We start from the raw sequence: 19,587 nt of genomic DNA, 5'->3' as shown, positions 1-19,587 counted from the left end.
CTTTCTTTCTTGAGACAATCGTATACCTTGTGTTTGAAGGCTTTATGTAATATTTTTTTAAATCTTTTGAAAGTTTCTTAAGTATTTTGATGCACAAAATTTTCATGCATTTTATGTGTCCGTGATTTTTTATTATTTTGTTGACTTTTGACGGAAGTTTAAAATAAATATAGCTTATAGGCCAACTAACTTGTCATATTTTTATATGACACTTTTGCTGCCCGAGGTGTTTTAAAAAGAATATGTAGTGCACGTGTAGAAATAAATAACGAACAAGTAGTCTCGTCAAATTATTCAGTAGGTACTCGATTAAGGACGCGTAAAGTTTCATAAAATATTGTCATATCTGCAATAATTTCTAATCACTACGTACACCTCGCGACGAGGCTCTCCCAAAAAACGGAGCGGTTGTAAAATTGTCTAACTACCCACCCCGCGCGCGCTCATTACAGCGCGTGCGTGTGCCACACACGGCGCACGGGTCGTAAGACGCGTCTTAAGATCTAATGATTCTTTTACAAGAAATATTTTATTCTTGAGGTTTCTTTCTTACCAAGATAACTATCACATTTAGTGGATCAATTTCCTTTTATATATGTGTCACAATAAACCTATCGTGCTACTTACAGTAAAATATGTAAACAGATGCTTGAAAAGCAGTAAAAATATCCTATTATTCAAAAGTACTGTAATATATTTGTAGTTTTAAAACTTTGTATAATTATATTCCTGTACTTGGTTTATGACTTCTCTCTATGAAGATTAATGAAATTTATTCATGACAATATTTTAGTATACTAAAAATTATAATGACAATATTAAAATGATAGCTATGGTTTTACAATAGGGCAACATTATTGCGTCTTCCCTGTATTCTAATTTTAAACTAAAGAAGGCGATAAAGCTTTTAATTGTCATGACAGACTGCTTCAATGGATGAACCATTTATTTTTAACTTTCATTGTTGGTCAACCTATAGTGAAAACGTCCTGTAGTCCTATGAAACTATTAGACCGTTGCCCGAGTTAAGGGGAGGAATTTGATCACTTTTATTTTTAGCATTATCGGTGTCATATTGAGCTGGAGACACTAAAGAAGTAAGTTTGTTCCATGAATTAATTACATGAAGCAATGAATCTTTAACAGTTATAGCCATATTTCGTTGTTGGTTATAGTGCCGTGTATTGATGCCTACAATTAATATCAACGTAAAAAATTATCATAGACGTAACTACGTAATGCAGTATATCTTCAGAGTCATCTCTCTAACTCAATCTCGTTCAATCCACACGGGGCGCAGTTCGCGATACTAAGCGTGTTCATCTCTTTCTAGTTTTGAAAAACCGACACACCCTTGCCGCCACCCGGGCCCCCCACAGCCCTACAGCCCCTCGCCCCCCGAACCCGCGACCCCTCTCCTAATTCCTTACATATTTAAATTCCACTTTCAACGTACGTTTTAGTCTTTATTGTCTCTATATAGATTCTCGTATGTTTTTCCATTTCACTCCGCTAGAATTAATCAAGGCTTGACAACTTGACGCAATTTATTCGCCTGTTTGTATATTTCTCATCTATGTTGACTCTAGTCTTCAACTTGACATTTATAGTAATAACATTGCGTAACAGAATCCAGATTCAAATAATATTTACACAAATAAAACTGAAAACAAAATTTTATGAACGATGACGGACTCTAACACGCTAATTCTCGCGTTCCGTGCGAGCGCTCTTTCCAACTGAGCCAACCGTTCGAGTGACGTATCTTTTATAAAATCTTGTATGCTTTGTTCAACTCTCGGGTTGTGGATTCATCAAACATGTCTTGTCAGTCAAAGGATGACTTACAAGACATTACTGATTTTATAAAAGATACTTCACTCAAACGGTTGGTTCAGTTGGAAAGAGCGCTCGCACAGAACGCGAGAGTTAGTGTGTTAGAGTCCCTCATCGTTCATAAAATTTTGTTTTCAGTTTTATTTGTGTAAATTATCCCAGAAGTGAGGGTTTTATCACATTAAAAACATAACAAATTGTTTAATAATTTTTAGGTTAAGAAAACTGTGTTCTAAAAAGATATAATAATAATTCCTCATAGACTAAAACTAATTCATATTATTATGTTGTTACAGATGCGACATCAAATGAGTCATTCTTGGTAAGTAAAGCATATCGCTAACGGCCGTTCCCAATATTCAGCCTATCTTTTTCTTGAGATAAAAATCGTAACTATCGTTGACTTTAGTGTCCCTATAAACTTATCGACGGTACCTCACCTAATCCGTACACGCTGTCTGTCAATGGGAGGACGTATAGCTTACCAGCGATACTAGAAGTTTTTATGGAAATTGCAATTCACGCGTTCCAATATAAGGCGATAAGAATGACTTATCGGGTATATTGAGACACCTCCAGATAATTGACAGCTAATTTCTGACGGTAGAAGGTAGTAATTTATCTCTATCTGTAGATAGTATATTGGGAATAGCCGTAAGCTGAGTCCAATAATGCTATGTACCACCGCATACAGTTTTCTGCTATTTTCATGTAATAAATATAGGTTTGGATGACTAAGTGTGTCATTAATATGCCTTATTATCAACTCACATCCCGGAAAATTAGGAATAGAAGTAACTAAACGCTACGACCATAAATTGACAATTTTCTGTTTATATGGACTAATGTTAAGTGATCACCACCCCCCACGTTCTCTTGCAATAAACGAGGAATCTCAGGAGCGTTTTGGAAGGCGTACACACTTTTTTGAAAGTATATCATATCTTCCTGGAAACACCGCGCAAGGAAACTCTTACCTTCTTACCTTCTTATTTATTTGGGAATCCATTCCCCTAAATTAAAAAAGCTCACAGTTCGTTGTCTACTACCGTATGACCCTTATTCTCATGAACGCATGAAGGTATCAAATAACCTAAAACCATTTTATCCAATAATAGTAATATGGCTTATTCTTACGAAATTGACGAACAGCTTTTATAAAATTTGGTAAACAGTTAATAAACTTATTAATTTATTCTTTATCAGAATCAGATTTTAGAAATTTTCTACATCATACTTTGGAAATGAAAAATAAAGAACCATGCATGCTTAGTGATAAAAATCTCTTTACAGGTGAAAATAGTGTCCTCTCTAGGTGGTCATGTAAGTCACTTAAAGCAAAATTTGAATTTGTGACGGTCGGTTTGTAAATCTTAAGCTCCTAAATAATATTGATAGCAAAGTGTTCTTAATTAACTTTTCCTATTAGATATATTGTTTTTTTTTAAGTTTTTGACGTATATATGTTCATATTAATTATTTCATCAGTGCGAAGCCCGGAGCGACTAGTAAATTAGGAAGATAGTTATAGATAATTGAGAGCATTGTTTAAAAGGCTAGAAATATTAATGTTACAAATTTGGAAGCAACATTGAACATTATAATTTGAAACACGACATAATTGTAAATTATATAGAACTATACTCGCGCGGGCAACCGTCCAAGCGTTTTGTTTGCGGAAAAGAAACGAGTTCCTCTCCTCAGCCCGCTATAAATACAGCCTTTACTAGACGCTGCTGTTTATAGTATTTAGAATTTTTCATACGCTCATTTGGTTTTTATTGTTGTGCGGATAAGCCGCAGTAAATGCTATTTTTATTTCGTTGTTTAGCGTAGCTTTGGCAGTCCTTAGTAGTAATATCTCTTGGATTAGAACAGCCCACACTGTATTGGGCAGTAGCATTTCTTTTATGACAGTAAAAGACGAGACGAGCAGGACGTTCAGCTGATGGTAATTGATAGCTGAACCCTGCCCATTACAATGTAGTGCCGCTCAGGATTATTGAAAAACTGAAAAATTCTGTACGGCTAGTGCCAGATATATTATGTCTCATTTGCCCAGTAATTTCGATAGCTACGGCGCCCTTCAGACCGAAACATAATAATGCTTACACATTACTGCTTCACAGTAGAAAAAGGTGATGTTTCACCGCCTCCCACTGGTAAAACTACTAGCATACTTTAAATGATGCCGGGGTGCCGGTGTAATTAAAATAACACGATACTTTCAATGTACCCAACATTCAGGGTGACAGACAGTGCGGTGTAACTCGCCTTTCAATCTCTGATATATTTTGACATATTACAACTCAGATATCAATCATACAAGCGGGTGCATTAGATCTCATTAACACGGTAATGTGATAGTTGAATTGATTTTGATGTCAATTTGTGGCTATTAATTTTTCACGAAACCCTATTTAAATTTCGTAAGTTTATTTCATTTTTAGAACTTAATCTATCTGGTGATTGATCAATGAACTCAACTTTTTTGTGTAAATTTTACCAGTTTTCGAGGCTCATTTTCGCAGTATACCGGCTAGATTATTGGTACCACTACGGTGCCTATTTCTGCCGTGAAGCAGTAATGTGTAAACATTTCTGTGTTTTGTCCTGTTTGTCTCATTCGTTATTGTCATATAAAAAATGTCTATTGGGACATGAACACCTGAGGTGCTCCAAGCATGAAGGTAAGCTAAAGGAAGAAACAAGTCTAGCATTCCTGACAATCAACGGCTTGCAACGCTCCTATGATTCATGAAGGAGTTTATATTAACTTTCGGTGACCCGTACGCTTTTTTGTCTTCATCCCCCATAAAACAGTTACACGAGTCACGGTATACAAGTAGTCATAACAATAGTTCGACATTTCCACGTAGGCCGTGAATGTATCCGAAAGGCACACACACAACAATCGTGTTTAATGATAAAAAGAGATAAAACAGCGGACCATTTCAATATGAAAAGCAGACATTTTTCCACCAATCGCTGAATTATTGGAAAAACTAGCAAATGAATTTATTATGGCTGCGGCCCGGCGGCCCCCCCGTTCTACTCATTATGAGTATGATGCGATGTGTGCACAATAGATTTTTGGATGCTTTTATAATTAACTCATTTTATTATCGTATTTTAACGTGTCCGTTTGGCGTGTGGTTTTCTCTGCGTTTGTAGATTTAACTCGTGGCTCTGTACTTTAACAGTAAAAACGGTTTTCTTTTAAATAAAATAATTTTAAGCATTTTTAACGCAAAAAATTGAGACTTAATTTTTACATTGGATTTACTTTAAATTTTACAAAACTTTTCCACGTACAGCAAATATCGACGCAATCAAATAGCAATATAATATTTATTTATTTATTTCGATTGCGTTACATGCGACATAGTTTCCAGTGGGAGGCTCCTTTGCACAGGATGCCGGCTAGATTATGGGTACCACAACCGCACCTATTTCTGCCGTGAAACAATGTGTAAGCATTATTGTGTTTCGGTCTGAAGGGCGCCGTAGCTAGTGAAATTACTGGGCAAATGAGACTTAACATTTTACGTCTCAAGGTGACTGTAGTGCCGCTTCGAATTTTTGGGTTTTTCAAGAATCCTGAGCAGCACGGCATTTCAATGGGCAGGGCGTATCAATTACCATCAGCTGAACGTCTTGCTCGTATCGTCCCTTATTTTCAGAAACAAAAGTTATTGAAGTACTAAATTATCACATGTAAGGTATAGCAATGAACAATAGAGAGGCAGACATTAAAAATACTCGGATTACTCAAAATAAATGCTTACAATATTGGTTGAGATGATTTACTTCTTGCCTTGTATAGACACTTGTGGAATCATCATTGCCGGCTTAAGCATTTCCGAACTAATACCACGAAAACACAGCCGTGAACTCTGAGCTAAAGTTCCCGGGTTTGAATTCCGTTAGAAGTATGCTAATTTTCACGTATCTATTTATACCTGTCTTAAGTATGTATATTCTAAAAGTTTTATAATATGATATTAATATGAGAATTGTCATAATTACGAATGAAAATTTACGAAAGAAATTATGAAAATCTAATTGATTAAATTCTATAAATATTACAACTCACTTGTATTACGATAATCATTATTTTAACCGACTTCAAAAAAAGGAGGAGGTTCTCAATTTGACTGTATTTTTTTAAGAAAATTTATTGAAATAGGCGTTACTTTGCGGAAATCCATAATTATCTAAATGTTTTGAGTTTTCTTCAAAGGAATGACCTGTTCCACGACGTCGCCACAACCAATGACATTTAAACGAACATTACGTAGCCTGATATGAGAACTAATCCAAATAACAAGAATGATTGTGTATATATGAAATTATTAAACATGTATTGGTCAGAAGATCACCTACCATCAAGAGTACTCACCATTGATGGCAGGTGATATTCTGCCCTTGTCCGTCCGTTTATGAAAGACACAAAAAATATTATACCTGATTTCATAAAAATCCGTTTGTTTATGCTGTCACAATTGAAACGGTGGAGTTTTGAAGTAACAAGTATTTAAAAAATTCTCTCGACTTACGATAAACTCGCCCTATTTCTGTAATTTGAATTAAGCTCATGTTACTTAGAGATTCTATAGTATTCTATAAATAGGTGAGGGACTATTTAAAATCTGTTATGGACCTTTTGAGTTAATTCAGTATATTCCACCGCCACTTTGTGCAATCAATTACCCGCTACAGTTTTCCTGAACCGATACGACTTAGGGACCTTGACGGTGGTTGTTTCATCTCTACCTATCACGTGAGCCTCTTGCCCATTTACTGACTCTTATATAAAAAAAGGATATTCAATAAGACCTTATAATACTGAATATGAAAAACTGTATAAAAAAATACATGGTAGTCAGACTGAAAAAATAAAAAAAGGTGCTGACTTAGGCACATCAATGGTAGAAGAAAATTTATACTGAAAAGTTTTGAAGAAGTATCTAGGTTGAAATAAAACTCTTTTAAAGGATTTAAACGCGTGTAATTTTAACTGTGTTTTTACATTAGATTTTAGCGTAAATGTTACATTTTATTTTAATTTTGTCAACCCGACGTTTCAAGACCTTTTACAGATCACGTTTTTAGGGGGACTGCAAATGAAATGAAAAAAAAAGAGATAAGCAAAGATAGTATTTGTCGTAGTTGTCATTATGAAGCTTAGCGCCATTTATTTCCTCGAAGGTGGTATTTGCTGTATACAGATGGTTTTTGGCAAAATTTACTGACAACTACATATACCAAATATGTGTAGTTGTGGGTTTTAATTCAGAGATTATTGATGATTTTCATTATTATAACACTAGAAATAAGGGATTGCTTGTAACTAATTCTAGTAGGCTTCATAAGATACATAATATCTTTAAGGGTAAATGTATACACTTTTATAATAAAGTCCCGGCCACTGTTCAGGCATTATCTATGAATATTTTTAAATATTTTATAAAAAAAAATGGCTCTGTCGTATATCCTATTACTCCACAGCTGAATATCTAAGTTATCGGACAGCCTGGGAATAGATTATGATCATTTTATAGCGATAGAAATGACTGTACAATATTGTATATTTTATTTAAAAGAGGGCAAAATGGAATGCTGGGAGAGTTTCCTGCGCCGGCTCTTCTCTCTCAGAGCGCCATTTATTTCCGAAGCGGTACTAGTATCTAGTATATTAGAAATGACATCAAAAAGAATTCTAAAGGAATCAATTTGAGAAAATAAATGCTTTTTATGCCTTTTATTGGATCCAAGGTGTTAGATAATTTTAAACCGTATTCTCTTTATGTGTGTAACACTCCCGATAATACAAAGAAAATACTGTATAGGATGTTATGAACATATTGGCTAACGACTAGAAATTTAATAGCACCTGACGAACGTGGACGAAGGGACTCATGGATGAATATTATTTGTAAGTACGAAGGTGGGGTGTCTATTATTTATTTATTTAATAGATCACCAACATAAGAAATAGTAGTTACAATGTTAATAATTACATAGCATTAAATTATAAAATTTAACTTTTCCTACAATCAAAGGTAATCATAGCATGCTTTGTGTTACAAAAATTATTAGTAAGGAGAAATCTAGAAAAATTATGATTAAAATTAGTAAATTACGAGCTATTTATATTAATTACAAATCTGTGAATGCAATATTCCAACCAATTTATTATATAAGACTACCTGAGTATTACATTCTGAGGATTCTACATATTCTTATTCTACATACTCTTGATTTAAAGTTGTTAAGACTATCAAAATTAATGTCGATATTTGGACTTTTCATTGTATAGTAATTATAGCGACGAGGTAATGCGTACCACAGGTGAATCACGTCCTAGATTGGTATTAAGCATGACACTTGGAATTCTGTCCTCTGGGCGCTCACTTATCAGATCATTGGTGGAAGATGTAAAAACGCTCAGATAAATTATGCGTATAAATAGAGACTCTTGCTGCTAGACAACCGATGAAAACAGACCAGGTATATATACTTTAGTTTGCGTGACAAGCTACGTCTTTCTACACAAGCTGCGTGCGTTGGTCATAAATTACATAATAATATTATCCTACCCCAAATTAGGCATATAGCCTGTGTTATGGTTTGCAAGACAAGGTTATATTTACAATACGAATACAATATACTTACTTAAACATGCATAAATACATATAAACATACATAAATATATATAAACATCCATGACTCGGAAACAAACATCAATATTCATCATAGAAATGCTTGCACCTGCCGGGATTCGAGCCCGGGACCTCTAGCTTAGTAGGTAGGACTAACCACTCGGCTATACAGGTCGTCAATTGTCAATACATTGACGATTCAATAGCGCTTAGTTTCAGCCTAATTTAATAAAGTTTATTTGACGATGACTTTCACCAAACGTATATACCACGATCAGGTCGGGGATATTTTGTAAGGGTCTGGAATATTATGACTAAAAGATTTTGCACTAGAGGCTACACGATCAGATGGATTTTTTGTATTTTTCACCATCTCTATAACACCAGAGACCAAGAATTTTGAAGTGAGACTATATATATATATTTATATAGATCTATAGTTCTTGTTGTTTGTGATTCTGGAGTACTGTTGCCGGTAAATAATTACGGACATTGACTGCTTAGGTTGTTTCGTTCTAGACGAAGCTATCCCGCTCAAAGTCACGCGTGACGAGTGTAGGTACCTGCTATTCCATTTGGCATGAAAACTACTGGGCCAAACTATGTCAAATTTTTATTGGACCAAATAACAAACATTCTGCATCATACTAGATATGAATCACGAAAATTGGATCATAAATCTCAGCGTAATCGGTGTATCGAAATCGGTTAAAAAAATTAGAACCAGTACATTGAAACGTATAACTCTTTATGCATATCGAGCCCGCTACAAAAGCTTCCGTGACTGTACTCGTAGCAATACCAGAACCAACACAAATCATGGATCGTCATATTGTTCTACTAATAAAAACTTCTAATAAACATGCAACTAAGGCTTCCGGGCAAATAAAACATAAAAATATATCCTATTTTGATGGGGTGGTGGGAGGCGCGGGTAGCGACGGGTGTACTCTGCGCAAAAACCCAAAAACATCGGAATGAAAATGAGTAGCGAGGGGGCAGCCTCGTTGTGTTGGTAATTCATTTTTAACATTAAGCCTGTGTGAGTTTTAAAGTACAGTCAAATGCATAATTAATGAATTAGTAATTAATTATTTATAATTCTTGTAAGATATTGATGCCTTAGTCTTTGTGTTTATTTAGATTAAGGCGTTTGTTCGGCGCGGGTTTGACTTGTCTACTTTGTTTAAAGCTATTTTAGTTTCTAATATTTTAATCTGAGTAAAATTTAATAAAAATTGATTTAGATACAGAACCCAAAGTATAAAAAAAACATTTTCAAATTGTTGGTAAAAGTTTAATGAAAAATATGCCAGTTGAAGTTAAAAAAGAAAATATTACCTAGCTTAATATAAAAGACTGAGTTGTCTCCTGCCAGAGAATCGAGTCAACATCTCCTGAGGATGCCTCGTGCAGAGGCGAAACACGTGTCGAATTGTTTAATGGCGGAATCAACACTAAAGAAAACTCAAAATATTTGGATAATTATGGATTTCCGGAAAGTAACGCCTACATCATTAAATTTTCTTAATATTAATTGTGTATGATGTTAATTAAAATATAAATTATAATATAATTATAATTTAGAAATTAATTTTGAATAAATAAGAATATTACTCAGACAAAAGAAATAGTAAATATGCAATAATTTCGAAAAATAAAATAAATTATCGACACGTAACTCCATTTAATCTCATAATGTAGTTACTACATCGTAGCGGGTTCGTAGCGACTGCACCACACAATACCAATATTATTATTATGATGGTACTAATTAGTACATTGCACAGAAAATATATTTTTAATATAAAATATGAAAGATTACTGCAAGAAATTTTAAGTTTATATTACAAATTATTAATATAGATGGATGTTGTTACGATGTATTGGATTAAATTGCTTTTTTGTTCTTGGTGTAATTTTACTATTTAAATCTGTTAACCCTTCGGCATAGTTACCCGTTTTAAGCGAGATTTCTCATATTTATATGTTTAATAAATGAAGCTTTAGGAAACTATAGGTTAATAATGTTATATTTTTTAAACCCGATTAATGTTTAACTAAATGTCTTTCTGAAATAATAATAAAAAGAAATGAACAAAAAGAAAATTGAGACCAAAAATTATTAATTTTATTGATTCAGTAAAATAATGTTGTTATTTAGTTATAAACATATTGATGTATATTGAGTGATATATGTGTCACGTATAAATACGTTAATCCTAGACCATCGTTTCCGCCCACAGATTGTGAAATGCTTCACGTGACGTATTTAACCTTTGATGAAGAAAATAATTAAATATTTGTCTTATAGTAATGATATAATAAAAATGTATGAATGCTACATATACTTGGCGTATAAATATTTAAAGTAAACTGCATTATATCAAAATATCTTTGATGTAAGCTTAATATCAGATATCCTTATTAAATGTTAGTTACCAGCGCGACTGTATCTAGCTTCAAGTACCGCAACACTCCGAATACAAAGGAGTTACTTTATTTTTAAAACATTAGTTAATATAAAAAAAAAAATTTCGATAATCGACCTGATTGTACTAACAAGTTAGCATTGTGCGCCCCCACACACACTCTCAACTAGCGTTCACATAAAACGCAATTTTGTATTAGATTTAATTTGACTCGCACACAGTGACAATCCTACACCTCCCCCTTCCCCCCTTGTAGCGACTCCCCCTCTCGCCCCGACTACACATGTGTGCGGTGTACCACTTCCTACGCACAAATTGATTACGATCGTCGTCGAAAGAATTCGCATATACTTACATAATTTCCTACTGAATAAGCTACGGAAACAGCTAGCTCGGAGGTTTCCCGCCGAAAATTCGAATATCGAATTCTACACGACTTCCAGAACATTCGCTCAAAGTACTATTTCCCGCCAAAGGTAAGGAATTCATACTATGTATTTTATATTAAGATTATTTTGATAATATAATTCCTTTCGTATTTTTGTTAAAAACAAAAAATAACACAAATATAACAACCCTGGTGTGTGAAATCATAATAACAGAATTTCCCGCCCATTTGGAATGTCATGCGTATGACGTCATAAGTAAGTCCGCTACTGGGCACGCAAGTAAAGTTCGTGTGGGCGGCTTCTTAAAGTTCGGATAGTGCATGCGTGATAGTTTAGGACAGCGCACACTTAGCGGCAGTGTACCGCGGGTGCGCGGCGCAGCGCCGGCCCGCTGAGTGAGCGCCCGATTTAAAAACTATAGGAACAAACTCGCGCAGAGAGAGCCGTAATACCACCCCCGCGTAATGATTTTTTGGCGATGAATTTATATTCGCGCGCGAGCGGTGCCACTTTTTCGCCCCCCCACTCAAACACCCCCCCGCTCATTAACGCAACCCAGATATGCAATTCTGATCTTTGACGAGGAGGCTGTAGTGTCGGCGGGCACCTCGGCGGGAGAGGTGGCCCGTTTTGTTTTTCCCGCCCGGCTTCATTATTGATGGCATCGGACGGTAATGCGGAAGCATGTGTGAACGTTTCATTACAAAAGGTGGACGCGGCTCGTGTTAATATCACAGACCGGCCGGACCCGACCGGATGGGTGGACGTTCCGACAAAAAAAACTCGCGCAATTAAAATTGACACAAGCCTCACTCGGGTCTTTTTTTAAGTTAATTCTGAAAAGTTTCTGGGAAAGTTGTTGTAAAGTTTTGCCGTGCGTGTGTGAGGCCGCGTGTGTGGACTGACGCCTCGTGACTGATTGGTCGAGCTCGCATTTCCTCGATCCTATTGGACATCGGAACTTCTCAAACTATTCTAGTCGAATTTTCGTTACGTTAAGTTTTACTCTCGTGTTAACTGAACATTGACATTTTGTGACGTTTATATTCTATTTTATTGTTTTACTTTTAAATTGAAGACGCAAGCAGGCGATAAGGTGAGTATTTATTTTGTAATAATTTGCTTCAGATCAATTTAAATTAGAACTTTAATAATAATTTAAATAAAAAGTGTCCGATAGTTATAATAATTCTCAACGTATTTTTAGAGTTTTGTGCAATTGTTAATTCATTTTTAAGTTACATATTATAATGTTAATGTAAACACGTAACACTAAGGGGAGTAGTTCGCCAAGCTGAGATGCAAGTGCGGCCTGAGCTCGGCCATTCAAGATTTCGCATAACTAATTAATTTGACAGTGCGTTGACCTAACTGATGTTTCTTTTAAAAAAAAACTTACTCGTGGGGATTTTATTGACACATTACATAAATCTTTCTTTACTGTTTTTATTTATGATTGATTTTGTAAAATAAAAAAATAGATATGCTTTAATATTTTTTTAATTTAGCTTACTAGTATGTCACTTAAAAAATAATAAACAATTGCATCTAGAAACTCGTCAATGATCTTAATATTATCGGTATTTGTTTTTTATTCTGAAAAATCACGTTTGATTTTATGAAAATAAAAAAAATTGTTTTGCTTTAATTTGTAATTATTAAATTTAACTTTTTCTAAGTCAAGTATTGACATAGAAAATAATTTGAAAGTTATTAACACCGCCATTCCTGACATCAAAGTAGTTTTTTTTATGGAAAAAGGAGGCCAAACGAGCGTACGGGTCACCTGGTGTTTAGTGATCACCGCCGCCCAAATTCTCTTGCAACACCAGAGGAATCACAGGAGCGTTGGCGGCCTATAAGGAAGGTGTACGCGCTTTTTTTGAAGGTACCATTAAAAAATAAAATCACAAGCTAATTCGAATTTCAATGATATACTTCTCTTATAGTTGTAATACATTATTGGGAATTAATAAAAAAACTTTCCCTCCATTAAATTCATATTTTAAAATAAGAACGCAATTCGAACGTCTGTTGCTACGTTCCCACTTCTAATAAAGCCGAGTGCACACTCGCCACGAGGTGCGAGCTACGTAAGTCGCAGCGAGCTTGCAGCATCCTCACCGTTGCAGGACCCTCAGCTATTGTAAGCGAGTTGTCATAGACAACAGATGTTTTCGCAACCCGTTCTATTCGTTTTGACAATTCCTATTCTGTAAGTATGCTATTGTAATTTCAAGTTTATTTTATCAGATGGCTTTAGGCCCCTAAATAATCTAGTTCCTAAAACGCTCCGTCTTATTTCTTTGGGATTTTAGGATATTTGAAACAGTATTGATAATACGAACAAACTTCCGTTTTAAATAGTTTCATATCCCTCTGTGTCACTTTCCCTACATCTGTCAAAACTCTTTATTATTCTAAATATATTTAGAGCAATAACAAGATTTTGTCAGTATGTATTACGAAGTTAATTCCTATGAATAATATTATTTATTTTAATTTTAGTTTATTCCCGTATTTACCACAGACTTTTAACCCGAATCTCTTCCTAAATGAGTATAAAAAGAGCTTCAATGTACAACAATATTATAATCTTACCAACTGCAATAGTAAAATCGAAAACTTTATGGCGGCGGATGAAAGGAACGCGCGGGTTAAAAACTCTTAAATAGGAGTGAAATAAGTAAAATCTATTTTTAAAAATCGTTTTAAGTCCTTAATTTACATTTTGTACTTTACATTTGGCAGTATAAAAAGTTCAAAACATCGCTACACTATTGTTTATTCACTCAAAAAAAAATATAGCTTATTAAAGTTTGAAATAAGCGAAACATAAAATACTTATATACACGAGGGTCTCTATCAGTCGGAAAATATCTAAGATTGCTATCGGAGCTACATTTGAAGACGTAATATTTGTAAGGAGATGCGACTGTTGCGTTCGGAAAATGAAACAAAAAACTAATTCGTTGCGAGTGCAGACGCCGATCGATGTAGCTTCTAACTGCTAGAGCCAGACTAGGAAAAAAATATAAAACATTGACAGACTCATTCCGGCCGTCTCCGTTCTAATCGCGGCCCCACGCACGCGCGGCTTTTAATTGCATCCCACCCTACCCCGGAAAAAAGGGAGCACAGATTAGCATACAGCCTCAGCGTACGCACCCCTTCAGGATAACGCAATCTGCCGCCATTTTTTCGCGGCATTTTCGGCGCGGGGGGACCTGTCAAATATTGCGTGCGCGCTGACAGTCGGCAGCGGCCGGCCAGTGCGCGAAGTGCACTGCCACTACATACTAGATCAAACCGACCAAGCACAAGCACAGATCATGTATGAACACTTTTATTTTTAATAATTATAGTGCAGTGTTGTGTGTGGATACATGGAGTGATACTGTGGTGAGTGTTGCGATTATGATAATCTTGGTGAAGTTAATTTTTGGCGATATCTGGGAGCAAGGTCGCAATGATAATTTTATTTGCACAAAAATATGTAAGACTGTTCCGGATAACCTAATTGCGAACAACGCCCGATTGTTTGGATCCAAGTGGATTTTGATAAGTTAAATTGAATTAGAAAATTCGCTTATTCTAGAATTCCAGAGATCGGACCTAATAAACGGTTCATTATTTCAAATAACTAGTGTAGACTAACATCTAATATTGCTCTATAGAAGATTATTATCTCCAGTAGATATTATATGATTAAATTTATTATTTATTTTAACAAGTTATTTTTTATTCTTACTTTTTTAAAGAGTAACTTACAAGTTGCTGATTTAGAACATGTTAGTTTGAAGGTAAAAAGTTTAAAACAAAGTTTTCGTTTGTTTGAAATATTTTCATTTCGTCGCAATACCATAACAGGTTTTAATATTTTTTTTTAAATTTTATTAACTCGAGTAATCTTAAATTATTCGAATTCTATATTAACTAACCAATATATAATTCTCTAGCTGTCACTACATACGTAATTCCAATATTACTGTGTCAAGGTTGGCCAAAATCTAATATTCAAATTTATCACAAAGATAACATTAGCGAAACTATTCTAAACAATACTTTGCTAATAATTTACTCTCTAACACATTACAGTAATATATTTTTAGTATCCTTCACATAAACCTTGAAGGATATATAGTTACTTATAAGTTGTTTTGTTTTTTATTTAAATATTTCAAAAAAACATCTTAAACAAGACATAACGTTACAAATAAACTTGTAACCATGTAACACATCAGATGCTAAGTATTAAAGAATTCTTAATATACTTAAAAAAAAATCTATTTTAATATCTGATCCGGTTTATATGAAAAGACCTTTCAGTTTATTGTATTTTTGGGAAACCAATCATAAGCTGAACGTAAATCCTTCGGAAACATACGAATGAATTAATTCGTAAATTTATACGATATACTTAAATGTACAGAAATATTATTAGCTTTCCTTTTTTTTTTTTTTGGAGCAAAGAGCTCCAATTTTCGCTAAAATGTTTTGGATTCCCAAAGAAATATTCAAATATGAAGAAATAATAGGAGAAACATTCTTATTAACTCCATTGATATCTTTTCCAGTGAATTTCTCTTTTATTAACAATATTAAAACGTATGTAAATGTAACTGAAATTTTTACCCTTTTAATCGACTTCAAAAAAGGGGAGGTTCTCAATTCGTAGGTATGTTTAAATCGTTTTATTCCTCTTAACGTAAATACTTGCGCTATTTAAATAAAATAAATACACTTTGAACTGTAAGATTTTTACCAAGTTAGGTTTTTATGTGGGCCAACAGAAAATGTATTTTTCTAATTGGTTAGACAATGTGGGGAAGTTTGGAATCTAAAGTTTAAATTCGAAAAGCACAGTCTATTAAATATAACGTTTTTTGAACTATGCAACGTCGCTGTCGTTTTTGTAAACACCCAAAATGTATTAGAACATTTATACGTTGATAGTAGATAGACTATGAAAACAGTGAAAATGTCGAGAAAAAAATTAATTTAGAACTAACCTCTATTCTGAGCAATTCACGCACACCGACACAAATGGTCATACAAATCGCGAGTGTAAGACGTAGCTTGTCACGCACACTAAACTACTATTCCTGGCCTGTTATTATCGGTAGTCAAATAGCGAGAGACTCTATCTAGACGTATAAATTATCTAGTATTTTACAATTTTTTTTTTCATTTGATTAAGTTTCAATTGTATAGTTTCTTGTTTGATATTTAAGGAAATAAGGGACGAGACGAGTAGGACGTTCAGGTGATGGTAATTGATACGCCCTACCTACTTTACAATGCAGTGCCGTTCAGGATTCTTGAAAAATCAAAAAATTCTGAGCGGCACTACAATTGCGCTCGTCACCGTGAGACATAAGGAGTTAAGTCTCATTTGCCCATTAATTTCACTAGCTACGGCGCCCTTCAGACCGAAACACAGTAACACATTAATGCTTCACGGCAGAAATAGGCGCCGTTGTGGTACCCATAATCTAGCCGGCTTCCTGTGCAAAGGAGCCTCCTACTGGTAATCAATTAATTCAAAATCATTCAAAATTTATTAATTCTAATGGTATTTGTATAGTGTCTGTAATTGTATTAACAATGGTATATTTGTCATTGATGAGAAAAACGTTGCGTCCTTAAGACACGAATGACATACGTTCAAGATCATCCAATTGTTACAAAAATATAATTTCGCATTGAATTCTAAAACGTTAAATATTGTAGTACACAGCTGTATCAACACACAACCATTCCTAAATTTAAAGTATATACTTACGGATATATGTATATACAAATGATTTTATCATTTCACGGACTAGATACTATAAGAAAAATTAAAACTTACACAAAAATGTGTTACAACCCTAGTGCTCCCGATGTGCGCCTTCATGTATTCTAATGTAGAAAGGCATAAAAGGCATTTATTTTCTCAAAATCGATTCCTTTAAAATTCCTTTTGATGTCATTTCTAATATACTAGATACTACTACCGCTTTGGAAACAAATGGCACACTGAGATGAGATGAAGTGGCGCAAGAAATTCTCCCAGCATTCTTTTTATGCACTTAATAATATATAATGTTGTACTGTCATTGCTATTGCTATAAAATAATCATAATCTAGTCGCACGCTGTCCGATCACTTAGATTTTTTATAGCTGTGGAGTAGTAGGATTTACGACAGAGCCATTATTTAATGAAACATTTAAATTTGTTTATTGATAATGCCTGAACAGTGGCTGGGACTTTATTATGAAAGTGTTTACATTAACATTAAAAAGGATATAGTAAGTTTTCCTTAGGAGATAGATGTATGGCATCGGGGTCTTTTCTGAAGACCTATATAAGATACACAATTCCAACATACATTAATATGTTTTATCTCTAAGGGCTTAGACAGCGTTTTCGTTGAAAGCTCCCAGACGGCTTATATTTTCCGACACCTCCAACAAATATCGTTAATGTATACAAAAATGTTCACAAAAACTTAACAAATTATATACTAAAACCTTCCTCGAGAAGTACGCTATCGATTGGTGAAAACAACATGAAAATCGAAGCAGTAGTTTTTGAGTTTATCGCGAAAAGACAGACAGACAGACGCGGAGGAGAACTTTGTTTTATGAAATTTTATTGAAGTTTTTTATGAAGTAGTACAAACTAATTTCTGAAGCGAATGTTGGTAAGTGGTCACCGTTCTTATATCCAAATGTTGTTTATATCGAGTAATCACATTATTATCTTAATAGATATTATGTAAGACAGATATCTTAATCAGCCGAACATTGTTCAAATACAATGCTCTGATAGTATTATCGTCAGTTACAACGGGAAACCTATTGTTAAGAGTTTACTGTCCGTCCATCTGTCTGTCAGCAGGCTGTCTCTCATAAACCACAATAGTTAAATAGCTGAAATTTTGTCAGAGTGTATATTACTATTGCCGCTATAACAATAAATAGTGAACAAGAGTATATCTTTCAAAATGGCCACCATGCAGATAATAAAACAGGAGCTCACGACAGAAGAAATTTTCACCTCGAATAATGCATTTTTTTATCTTTGAAAATTTGATAGTGCTGTATATGTTCTAACACATTACAAAACGACCTATGACGTAGTGTGAGCATTATTATCGTGGCAGTTAGAATGCAATGTCTAAATTAACTCAAATAGATATTTTAAAAAGGTTATAGTTTTTAGCAATAACAAATTAATTACTGCATAATATAGCACTACATATTTTCCTCGAATTGTGTAGTACAGTGAACTACAAAAGTGTTACAACAATATTTATCTGAACAATTGCTGGGCTGTTTTTTTTTTTATTTTCTGATTTAAGCCATTTGTGTGTACTAAAACTAAGTGTGTACTAAAATATATCCCAGGCCTTAATCATTTTAAGACGTTTAAGACGACGCTGTAGTTTCATTTTATTTTATACTTATTTAATGTATTTCCATATCTGTTATTCTTCACATCCACAATAAAATCTTAACCATATCGTGTCTGTACATTAAACATTTGAAATAAAACATTTAACTTTTTATTTATTTATTCAAATCACTACACATTTTAATTGGTCCAGAAAAAATAAATGATATGTCAATTGATCGGATAGGAGTGACATATCTTATATCTTTTAACGGGCATTTCTTGTATATATAATCTGAATCTCGGAAACGGCTCTGACGATTTTCATAAAATTTAGTAAACAGTATTTACAAGTATTTTCGGGGGAAATAAATTGATCAAACTGTTTAAATTTGAAAAAAAATGTAGTTTTAATGAGAAACAGCTACAATAACAGTAGCATACAAAGGTAAATTTCGCCACTATATACAAGACTATAATAGCTGAGATGGAACATTGGGTGATCCGGAAAGCAGAAAACCCCGGTTCGAATCCAGATGTCCTATTAAATTTTTTTGTTCAAGTTTTGTACATTCTTAAAAATCCGAGCAAGGCTCGCTCGTCCTGATATTAAAAATAAATAGCAATACGTGAAACAACAAAATTCTGAAGACGGATTCTCGTAGAAAACTTTAAATGGTGTAAAATGTTCTTACTATTGTATAGTAATTAAGTTATTGTAACACTGTAAGTTTTCCAAATAAAATAAGTAGTTATATAAATATTTAATACATAATATGTACGTGACTGTACCAACTGGCTAGACTTGTCACCAAACAGGATACCAAACAAAAACCCACAAATCTATTAATAACAAGTAATATCTGCAGCTCTTTAGCATTTA

General features: G+C 34.0%; 1 protein-coding gene across 9 annotated transcripts in view; it reads left to right on the top strand.

The window, feature by feature from the left end:
* Nucleotides 1-19,587, top strand: part of LOC126979541 (broad-complex core protein isoforms 1/2/3/4/5) — a 145,504-nt gene that overhangs the window by 78,659 nt on the left and 47,258 nt on the right. For 6 of the 9 annotated variants that reach the window (XR_007732839.1, XM_050828892.1, XM_050828891.1 and 3 more), the window contains one exon: nt 2,133-2,158. The exons of 1 other annotated variant lie outside the window; for it this stretch is intronic. The gene's annotated coding sequence lies outside the window, so the exon portion shown is untranslated. Of the gene's footprint in view, nt 1-2,132; nt 2,159-11,932; nt 12,419-14,570; nt 14,725-19,587 lie in introns of those variants that run through there. 2 more of the 9 variants (XM_050828897.1, XM_050828896.1) reach the window with 2 other exon arrangements.

The sequence above is a fragment of the Leptidea sinapis genome, chromosome 3 (assembly GCF_905404315.1).
Source record: "Leptidea sinapis chromosome 3, ilLepSina1.1, whole genome shotgun sequence".
NCBI classification, from domain to species: Eukaryota; Metazoa; Arthropoda; class Insecta; order Lepidoptera; family Pieridae; genus Leptidea; species Leptidea sinapis.
This window is presented reverse-complemented; position numbering and strand designations above follow the sequence as displayed.